Here is an 11,616-nt window from a genome sequence, read left to right as displayed (position 1 = left end):
TAACAGGATTGTTGTTTCTTTATGTGAAGAACAGAAGTTGAATGTTTTTTTATAAAGCATGAATCACCATTCTGTTGTAGTTGACACAAGCCTGTTTTTCAGTGACATTGTTGATAATTTGGAAACAGCTTCATTAGTGTAGGCTCTTGCTTCAACCCTAATGACATATTTCAAAGAACTTTTTAAACTGATGTCTGGTTTCTCATAACCTCAAACACATGTCTAAAGGTCATTTGAGGTTATTATGATGTGTATTGTTACGGCACGAGCAACAACAAACACGGCCAGGACCCAGATTGCAGAGAACGAGGAACAGAGTTTATTTCACCAAAAAACAAAGTGCAAACAAAAGGCAACGAAAAATCACCGCTAGAGGGAAAAGGCAATGTAGACTGCAAAGGGCAAAAAACACAAAATCACCACAATGGGGAAGAAACTAGAAATTCTCTAGAACCAAAAATCACCTTCTCAGGGAAGTACTAAGAACAAACAAAGAACTGAATAAACTCATGGAGACGCTGGAGCAAGGAACGAGGAAGGAGGCAAGGCAGACAGCGTGGCAAGACACGTGTGAGCAGACCAAGGAAATCCTCCGGCACTGAGCAGGTGGAAGAGCTGGTTGAAGTAGCCAGCGGCTGACGAGCTGATGCCGTTCAGGTGTGTCTCCAAGGTGGCCAGGACCCCGCCTCCCTCCACACTCCAGCGCTGCAGAGAGGGAGAGCGAGAGGGGAAGGGAGAAAACAGAGGGAGGAGGACAAACACAGGCAGGGCAAGAAACAAAACAGTGCACAAAATCGAGACCACAACATGTATGATAGATTCATTATGTCCTCATTCCAATTACTGCAGCTTAGACGCAAACATTGTTAAGATGTACATACACATTTAATCAGAAAATTGATCACAACTCCTATTAAATGGAAAAGTAGGATTCAGATAGCAAAACTAAGATAGGCCACCCTTAAAGTGTATGTGTGTTTATGTGCCCATGTATTACTCATGTTGTGGGGATATCAATCTGTTTACACAGTCACGTTGTGGGGACTCGCTGTACTTGTCGGGACAAAATGCACTTAAATTTTAGTGTGAAGACTTGGGTTAAGCTTAGGGTAAGGGTTAGGTCTATGCAGTGTCCTCAAAAGTGATGAAAACCTAATGTGTGTGTGTGTGTGTGTGTGTGTGTGTGTTGGATAGATTACTAGTGAGCGAAGGCACTCATTAGTAATTGGACGCAACTCATTTATTGTTAAGGACAGACAGTCGTTATAAAGACAGTTATACAGGGAGAAGTGGTGAAGTTGACTGATTGACGCTGGACACTGTCCGCCTCTCTACAGAGGACTACAGCAAGAAGAAACAAAAGTTCTCTTCAGTTCTCATGTCGCTGGCTCTTCAGTTCAGTTCAAAGCTCTTCAGCCTAGGCCCTGGTGAGCGGGCCGTTGACCCGTTTGTCCGGAGACTGACTGGCTTTCACTGCACCATAGATCATCTGAATCCCCAGTCGCACCGAGTGTGCTCCAAACTCCCGGCTCACTGGAAAAAAATCTGAACTGTGACAAATTCTTTGAAGCAGTTATCACCCTGCCGCCTGTTCCGAGGGATCCAGGAAGTTCCAAATGAGACAAAGACACACATCAGCTGTCCAAGCTGCTGTGTGGGACCGGACACATCCAGTGATACCCGAGAACGGTCCACATGAGAGGCAGTGTTGCTTCTCCTCTGCTCCTTCCAGAGGAGGCCATCAAGCAACAGGTGTAACAATTCTTCCCCTGTGATTCTGAGTTGATGCGACAAATTAACAGGAATACTTCATAAGCGTTAGATTAAAAATTAGAATCTGCCATTGATATAGTTATAACATCTAATTACTTCAGATAAATTATTTGGCTTCACATCCCTCTCAGCTGCTAAATGGTGCTTTAAGCCTTAATTTACTGTTTAGTAATTTCATCCACTTCTTCTTTTGTGTTTCCACTAATTAAGGTATCTGATTGATATATCATGCTTGATCTGGTCTAATGGCCCTCATTCACAAAAAATGGTGTGCTGCTGGATTCACAACTTCAGTCATTCAATCATTCAGTTTTGTTTTGTTTTTTTTGTTTTTTTCATCCGCGGTAGTATTTAGCCTATTAATGGTCACATTTATTTGTTCATTTATTTGTATGGCTATGTGTGCAGTTAGTAGTTACTATGTATAATTAGTGGTTTTTGTGTATGTAGTTTTTGCTTTGTAGTTATTGTGTGTACTTAGTAGAAATAAACCTTTTATTTATCAAAGAGCCTTATTATGTGAGTTTGTGTGTATGAAGCATTACGGTCATTGTACATGAGTCAATAACTCCATAACTGTCATGTTTTTCCAAATTAGGACTCAAAAGGCTGCACACAGACACCGAGACAGGGAGCTTTATGAATGTCTTTTAATTCAGCACAGAATGATCCTGAAATGTGCAACAGAAGGATCTGATGATCCAACAGCAACTTGAGGTGAGAACGGGCAGGCAGCAGAGGAGTCCACACTTTGTACTCACAGCCAATGGATTCACACCAAACACGCTCCAGAGCAGGATGGAGAACAGAACCTGAGGCAGGCGAAAAGACACAGAGTCAGGCAGGCAGGTAAGCAGCTGTACAGACAAACCCCAACCCAGAGACTTGAGACAACTGTTACCACTGTTCACAACGGATGACTTGACGAATACTTGGTGCAGAGCTGGGGTTTAAGTACTGGAGAGCGGGTGAATAATTGGCTGATGCATCTCAGGTGTGCTCCTCCTGTGATGAGGGGGTGTGGGCAGGTGGAGAAGTTCTATTATTTAAACTTTAAATTTTATTTATATATATGGCACTTTTCATACTTAAAAAGCAACACAAAGTGCCTCACAGAGGCTAAAAACAACAAAGAAGAAAACCCAGCCCTCCCGCCCCCATAACTACATACAGACACTCACGCACGCACGCACACACACACCCGCGCACACACCCATATGGACAAGATAAGGAATAAGCCACCTTTGGGGGCCATCCACACTGAGAGGGCCCCCGGCTCATGACCGGGGAGCGCCGCCCGAGACCACCCCGACCCAGGCAGACAGGAGGCCCCACACCAAGGTGCAGAGGCCTCCAGCCATCCAGGCCAGAGCCGTCCCCTCAGCAGCGCCCCCATCAGTAGACCAGGAGCAGCTCCCAGTGGGGGGGGGGCCCCATGAGGAAACACTTGACTTAAAAACCAAGGGCCCCATGAGGATTTAATTCAAATACAGACTAATAACTAAAATATGCAGTTTGTGTGTGCTCGGGTACATGCGTGTATCTTGGTCGGTGTAGCAAGTGTTGGTTATATACACTGGATGCCAACATGAAACTGTAGTGGGACAATTATGTACTATATGGGAAATGCTGATGTTTCAGTGAGCTTGTAGGTTTATTTGAAACAGCAGCTTCAGTATAAAACTAATGAGCTAACTCGCTAAAAGCTGTTTGCCTTGCAATCATAAATAAGAGCCTTGTAAGTGCCTGAGCAGCTAACTCACTGATTGATGTATTTTGCCACGTATTTGGTGACATTAAAATACTGTGTTTATTTGTCCCTCACATTACCATCAAACTATATTTGATTTAGCATCAAAAGGGTTGACCCTTTCTTCTCTGTAATGGCACCTAATGTATTTCCAGTTGGGTCTGACGCTTTATCCATCGTCACATAAAGGACAGACTGCTTCCGACATCAGCGCTGAATGTTGGTAGGTAACACTGCTCCCTGTCGACTGCTCACACCAAAACTGACAGATTCGCTTGTGTGCATATATCAGTGTATGCTAAACTGTACAAAATCAATCATTTGTATGTGCAATAATGTTAAATCCAACCATTGTTGAATTATTTTACCACTGTTTTACGTCTAAAAAACAGTTTACCCATTGTTTTCCCTTTTTTTATGCATTATATCCTGCTTTACTGATGCTTCTTAATATTGCACTATCCCCTTTGCTATTCTAACACTGTGAATTTCATTGCTGTGGGATTAAAGGATTATCTTATTTTAATTCATCAGAAGAGTGGGATGATTTCAGACTTTTCTTTTTTTTTTGGTCTGAGGGTTTACTATTTTTACACCCTCTTTCACAGGTATTTCTCCAGACAAATGAGAAGCTCTGCAATGTGGCTGTTGTGAGTCAGACACTTTTCAGGGAAAATCAGACTGACTTCTCTCTGCTCTTATGTAATTGGAGTTTGCAAACAAAAAGAACAAACCGCAAAAGCTGAGAGCATGCATCTTTGAGAGACCGCAGGAATGAGAAATCCCATTGCTTGCTCAAATATTGCAACAGAGTTCACCTCAAAACATCTAGTGAGCCCACATGTGCCTCTCAACAGGCCTTGTGACTTAAATGTTGGCTTACTGCTTGAGTCCTCTTTGAAATATATTCAGTGCTGTCTTAGTAGTATTGACATTGATTAACTTCCATACAAGATTGTGCTGTCTGACAGGGAAAGCTAACAATGATCTCGTCAAGGCAGTGTGAAGAAGAAAGACAACCTGTGATGCATTCATGCCAGAGAGAATGAGTACGGAGATCCAGCTTTCAAACTAAGGAGGTACACAACACCCCTCTGCCACTGCCATGGTGTCACTGCTGGACAAACACTTTAAATCGATCAGCAGTTTTTATAATCTGCCATTTATGTCCCATGACACAAGGCCAGGTGTCTTGTAGAATTTTAGGACAACCACAAAGTTTTATTGACATATGGCTCCCACAAAATGCCTGACTGATTTTTCACATAACTGCTTTCCTTGGGCCAAGAAAGTTTGAAAACTGCTTTAATAGACACTCATAGACAAAGGACAATAAAACTGCAGGACCGTGTGCTTGGAAGCACAGCTGATCTGGTCTGGTTCCATTTAACAGCCCCTTCAAGTGACTATAGATTGTTTGAATATTAGCGGTGGCATTTTTGTGAATTTAAACAGATTTCCTTTTCTTGTAGGATTGTTTGGATGTTATTTTTGCTTGGTGCTGACCATGTACAGAAAACTACATTTGTCATAATGTTCCACCTCATTTATGACACTGAAAACAAACATGTACTGAGTTAAGCTGTTTAGAAAATCAGCCGTCAGGGAAATGGAACTAACATTCAAGTTTATGTGCTTCAAATAGCAATATTCATGTCCTGGTTCATCCTGGATCATTAGAAATAAATAGTTGCTGACAGCAGAATGAACCTGGTAGGTGGCTGCATTCAACACAAAGTTCAGGTGCATATGAGTCTGCTGCATTTCTTGGGATGCTCTCAGATTTTCAGACTGAACTTCCTGAAAACAGTGTGGCGAGTTTTTGGGTCCATATAGAAGAGTTATTTTTGAGAGATAATTGACATCATGAATAAAAAGGTTGATATCATAATTTGTGCTTATTTTTGTTACACACAACTTTACACTATTAGCATGACTCTAAGGATAGAAGTGTCGGTCTGCGTCAGTCTACCACTTTGGTCCAGACTGAAATCTCAGCAGGTATTAGATGTATGACCAGGAAATGACACATTCATCCCCAGACTTTTACTCTTTGGTTTTACTGAAATATCTCGACTGCTTGTGGATGGATTGCCACAAAATGTGTTATGGACATTCCTGATTCCCAGATGATGAATCCTGCTCTCTTGTCCTCTTGCTCCACCAAAAGGCTGGCACATGGTTCTGATGGACTGTAGTAACATGTGATACAGAAATTCATGTTCCCCTTTATGTTGAAGTATAATCCCTGTGGTGACATTTTTAACACCTCACTGGAGACATGTCACGTGCCAGCCTGCTTCAAGTCTTCAACCATCATCCCTGTTCCCAAGAAGCCAAGGACCACAGGACTTAATGACTTCAGACCCGTCGCCCTGACCTCTGTGGTTATGAAGTCCTTTGAGCGCCTTGTGCTCTCACACATCAGAGACATCACTGACCCTCTCCTGGACCCCCTGCAGTTTGCCTACAGAGCCAACAGGTCTGTAGACGATGCAGTCAACTTGGCCCTCCACTTCATCCTCCAGCACCTGGACTCCGCAGGAACCTATGCTAGGATCCTGTTTGTGGATTTCAGCTCTGCCTTCAACACCATCGTCCCAATTCTGCTTCAGGAGAAGCTCTCCCAGCTGAGTGTGCCTGACTCCACCTGCAGGTGGATCACAGACTTCCTGTCTGACAGGAAACAGTGCGTGAAGCTGGGGAAACACCTCTCCGACGCTAAGACCATCAGCACCGGATCACCCCAGGGCTGTGTTCTTTCTCCTCTGCTCTTCTCCCTGTACACGAACAGCTGCACCTCCAGTCACCAGTCTGTCAAGCTCCTGAAGTTTGCGGACGACACCACCCTCATCGGACTCATCTCTGGTGGCGACGAGTCCGCCTACAGGTGGGAGGTTGACCATCTGGTGACCTGGTGCAATCAGAACAACCTGGAGCTAAATGCTCTAAAGACAGTGGAGATGGTTGTGGACAACAGGAAGAACTCAGCCTCACCTGCCCCCATCACCCTCTGTGACTCCACTATTGACACTGTGGAGTCTTTCCGCTTCCTGGGAACTATCATCTCCCAGGACCTCAAGTGGGAGCCGAACATCAGCTCCCTCATCAGGAAAGCACAGCAGAGGATGTACTTCCTACGGCAGCTGAAGAAATTCAGCCTGCCAAAGACAATGATGGTGCACTTCTACACAGCCATCATCGAGTCCATCCTCACCTCCTCCATCACTGTCTGGTACGCTGCTGCCACCGCCAAGGACAAGGGCAGACTGCAGCGTGTCATTCGGTCTGCAGAGAAGGTGATTGGCTGCAATCTCCCATCTCTTCAGGACCTGTACGCCTCCAGGACCCTGAGGCGTGCAGAAAAGATTGTGGCTGATCCCTCTCACCCCGGACACAAACTCTTTGAGTCACTCCCCTCTGGCAGGAGGCTGCGGTCCATCAGGACCAAAACCTCACACCACAAGAACAGTTTTTTCCCGTCTGCTGTCAGCCTTACCAACAAGGCCCGGAACCCCCCCTGACACCCTTCACATTCCACCTCGGACTCATTCTGTCACATTGACTGATATAAATATAACTCTATGTGTTACATTAACGCTCAACTTGGACTTCTTTCTGGAAAACAGACTGTGTTTCCGGTAAATAGCAACAACAAAAACAGACTTGTGTATATATATTTAAATTGTTATATTTCATGCTCTTATTTTAGTAGATGTGTCATATTTTAGTAGATGTGTCATGCACCAATTTCACCAGAAAAATTCCTCGTATGTGTAAAAGCGTACTTGGCAATAAAGCTTTTTCTGATTCTGATTCTTCTTCTTCTGATTCTGATCCCTGAACCTTTCATCTAGTGTCACCACAGGGTGAAAATTTCAATTTGTCTGATATTTGGTTAACAAGTTTAAGCATGCTAACATGCAAAATTAAGATGGCAAACAATGGGTGCATCCTAAGTCTCTTCTTTGATATTTCCTTGCTCTTCAATCCTCCCCTGAACCAGAAATCGCTCTGGTCTGCCATGTTGAAAGCCATTGCAGAGCTCTTATTTCTCCCGTGAGCAAAGAGGGATTAGCGATGATATATAAGAGCAGCCTTGACAGACGTCTTTCACTGGTAGACACTCCGCTTTATTGGATGTTAGTTGTTGACTGGACTATGTAACTGATTGGACAGAATTGTGGGGATTTGTTGGGTCTCTGTACAGTAAAGAATATGGTGTAGACCTGCTCTACATTTAAGTGACATGACACAACTTTTATTGTTATTTCCTGCAAAATCTGATACATCCCAACATTTTCCTGCCAGAGTGAAGTCAGATAACAGATGAAACCCAGTCATTCTCAAATTTTATATTTTATTTGTTTGATTCCCCAGTAGTAGTTCTGATAAGAACAATATTTCTTTTCATGATGTGTTATTTCCCCAGTTAACTTCATTATGGATATGCTTGACAGTGAACAGCGAAACACTTTCTGCATCATTTATCCTCATTTCCACTCAGTCACATGTGAGGCTGATAATTAATCAATTTCAATTTTGCCTGAAACAGTTAATAAATAATAATACTCTGGAAATAATAAATGATTTCCAGAGTTCAAAAGACAACATAATCATATTCTTGGTTATTAAAAAAATAATTCACAATCAGAATATGAATAAATACTAATTCAAATAATTAATATATAATATACAGTTAATGCATTCTGCCAGCAGAAATGCTTCCTGTGCCTCTGAGCAGGACACAGCACAAAACACAGACAAAACACTGCTGCAGACACAAATTCATCAAAAGTCTCTAGAGCTGTTAAAGCCGACTGACAGCTGGTCCAGCTGTGATCAGCTGCCACCATCATCAGAAATGGACGTTGCTTCACATGATGCTTCAGAGGAAAGGACGCCTCATTTCTTCTCTCCTTGCATGGTTTCCTTGCATCTCTCCATGCGTCCTCGGTGGGAGGGACTAAGGCGCGAGGAAAGATCCAAATAAGGGGAGCGTGGATGCAATTTAAATGACTTTGGATGTGAATGTGACTTTGGATCAGCATGTTAACATCCTGATGAATTTAAGTCAAGGCACTGCCGTACTGTACCTCAGTACAGTCCCACATAGCTGCTTGCACAGCTCTTAGTCTTGTTAGACTGTTGTTCAACATAATTCACTTTATCAGCCAGCATTCAATTGTCAAAAATCTGGAAAGGCGTTATGTGGACTCAAAAGGAGATACCATGGGCAGAGGTAGGCAGGTAAAGTAAAAGTGAGGGCTACTTTGTCATTGTCCAGAAGAAATGTTCTGCAACAGGCAGACAGTCAGCAAAGGTAAAAAAAAAAGTTTTTGTCCAAGGAAGCAGGCAGGTAAAGGTATACTAAAGAGGAAAGGTAACAAATAGCTTGTGCCCCAAAACATAACAGCAGACAGGACCTGCTGAAAGGCAGGTGTATGTATGCTGGGGAGCTGAAGCACATAATTGGAAAAATAAGGTTAAAAAAATATATTGTCAGCTCATGTGTGCACCTGCTCATCAGTTCCCCTGGAAACTTCCTGTTGTAAGTGCGTTCTCTTTTGTTTTTAGAAGCTTCCTTATGCTGCTTATTGATGAACGTGTTTTTTTAATTGTTCTGTTTGTTTGCAGTATATTTTCTTATTTATTCTTTTTCTGATTTCTGTCTATTTACTGTAAATCATTTTACACATTGTCCCAAGAATCCGTCTCACATATTACACATACTGTAATTGCAAACTACTAGTATGGTTTCACATAGAGCTTCATCCAGGCTAAAGAGATTGAATTGGACAGTATTTCTACTGAACAATAAGTTAATAAACAATACATTTATCTTTCCATTTTTATATAGTTATGGTCAGGAAATAACATCCATCATATCAAAAGTGAATAACTGACTGCATTTATCTGATATTTATAACAGGCAGTGATTGGCCTGTTGTATTGGCAATCCATCATATGGGTCTAATCCAAATCCAAATATTTGGCACATCAAACGTGTCACTGTCTACTTTGTACTCTGTAATGAAAAAGAATGAAGAGCAAAATTTGAGTAAAAAAGAAGTGCAGTACATCATGTGTTTTACATCAATTTGCTATGTTGGCTTGTTGTTTACAGATACTAAATTGACTTAGCAAAAAAACAAAAAATCAATGCTCAGGCTTTAAAAAAAAAAGCACATATCCCCCAGGATATGGTTAGAATACAGAGTTCAAAAAATAATTCGGCAAAGGCAAATTCATTTAGTAACGCTACAGTTCGTACCCTGAAATCCCTCGGAGAGAGTCAACCTCAGAGCCTTCCTTTCCCTAACTCCATTCCTTCAGGCCTCCAGCGTGTGGTGAGCACTTCACCCGTAGCTATCCGCTGATCGAACACAAACTTGTGTGTAATTGTATAGAGCTCCTCTCTCGACCTTCTCTGTCAGGAGAGAAATAGGGGCCATCATTCATCCTCGCCATTACCAGCCTGCCTGCCGTGAATAATGCAATTTGTATCCTCTATGGAGTGCATCCAGAACAACAGGCACTCCAATAAACAAACAGCAGATCGCAGTAGAAATCCACTTACAGGGGCAGCCTGGCAAACACCACGACCATTAGAAGCCCACTCAGGTCCCATCATTTCAGTCCGATAGATCCCTACCTTTTCTGTTTCAGGGTAGGCCTATGATAATGAGCCTGCCAACTTCGTTCTGCTGAAGTGCTGGATCACACACATAAACCCAGGAACACAGACAGGGACTCTCTCTCGCTCTCTCTCTCTCTCTCTCTCTCTCTCTCTCTCTCACACACACACACACACACACACACACACACACACTCTCACAGTCATGCAGCGAGCCGTTCAGTGGAGATTTGTGGTACCTGAGAGTAGAGGTAAAGGTCAGTCTTTGACCTTTTGTGGGCACTAACAGCATCTAGTCAGGACTGAAATGGATCAGTCAGGCAGAGAATGAAGAGTGTATGTCCGTGTGTGTTTGTGTGGTAATGAGACCTGATGGATGCATGGAGAAGATTAGAGGAACACAGCTTATAATGGGAGCAGGTGAAGTGCTGTTGCTGAGTGATGTCAGACTCTGGATTCTTTTGCTTTTAATTAACTTCAAATGTACATTGACTTGCTTTTCTGTAATTGATTGGATCCTTTTTCTGTTATTTTATGCATTTTTTTTCTATTGTGTTCTCAAAACTTGGCCAAATTTCCATCAGATTTCACGAACTTCATATTTTCTTTGTCATCACTACATTACATGATATTAACCCGAGTGGTTTCTAGGCAATGATGCACAAAACAAGTTGACAGCACCGACAAACGAGCCTGAATATTTTTGTCTATATGTCACATTTAATTTGGGCATGCTAAATGACATCAGTGTCATGAGTAAACCTGATGTTTCTCAAGCCAGTATATGTCAGTCACATGCCTACTGACACATCTGTTGGTGAAATTTTTGAGAATATGCCTATAAAACTTTCTCAAATGGTGAATTGGAGCTTATATTCTCAGTGTCAAATGATTTGTCCCGGAGGCTCGGATCCACTGATGACCACTTGAGTCTCATTCTGACTATCATTCTGGTATTTAAATCAGTGGTGGCTTTTATTGTTTTGTTATGGTGAGTGAGTGCTTCATCACCATTCTGTGTGTGTATTTGTACAGCATATATAAGCTTGCTTGCTTGTTGGCACAGGCCTGTTTCTTTGTTTGCTCTGCTCTGTTTCAAACCATTTTCCGACAGCCTCTCCATGCTCTGCCTGCCACAACAAGATAATCCTGCCATCTCCCATAAGATGGCGGCATCTGTCATCTATAATAATCTGCGGGAGCTGGCTGAGGAACAGTCAACAGGAGGGAACGGGGGGAGCAGTGAGCCTCATTCCCAACACGATAGCCAATTAGAGAGGGTATTATCTCCTCATGTGAAGAGGCTTTAGCCCCACTGACCGCCCTCCGGCAGGGGACTGGGCAGGGCTGCAAGACTGGGAAGCTGAGACAGACAGTGCTGCGTGACACTGCCAGGACAGGAAGTGGAAGTAAAGGCATTATTTCTCCTTCATCTGGCACAACATGATAGCTCTTG

The 11,616-nt window shown here is 42.8% G+C and overlaps 1 long non-coding RNA gene across 1 annotated transcript; it reads right to left on the bottom strand.

Moving 5' to 3' along the window:
* Positions 1 to 2,480: 2,480 nt before the first annotated feature.
* On the bottom strand, positions 2,481 to 10,214 carry LOC143324410 (uncharacterized). The gene is made up of 3 exons (XR_013077459.1): positions 10,104 to 10,214; positions 9,798 to 9,953; positions 2,481 to 2,585 (listed from the first exon to the last, which is right to left on the bottom strand). It is a non-coding gene; the product is annotated as an uncharacterized LOC143324410 (long non-coding RNA).
* Between the last annotated feature and the right edge of the window lie 1,402 nt (positions 10,215 to 11,616).

The sequence above is a fragment of the Chaetodon auriga genome, chromosome 8 (assembly GCF_051107435.1).
Source record: "Chaetodon auriga isolate fChaAug3 chromosome 8, fChaAug3.hap1, whole genome shotgun sequence".
NCBI classification, from domain to species: domain Eukaryota; kingdom Metazoa; phylum Chordata; class Actinopteri; order Chaetodontiformes; family Chaetodontidae; genus Chaetodon; species Chaetodon auriga.
The sequence above is the reverse complement of the archived record's forward strand: the minus strand, read 5'-3'. Positions and strand labels throughout refer to the sequence as shown.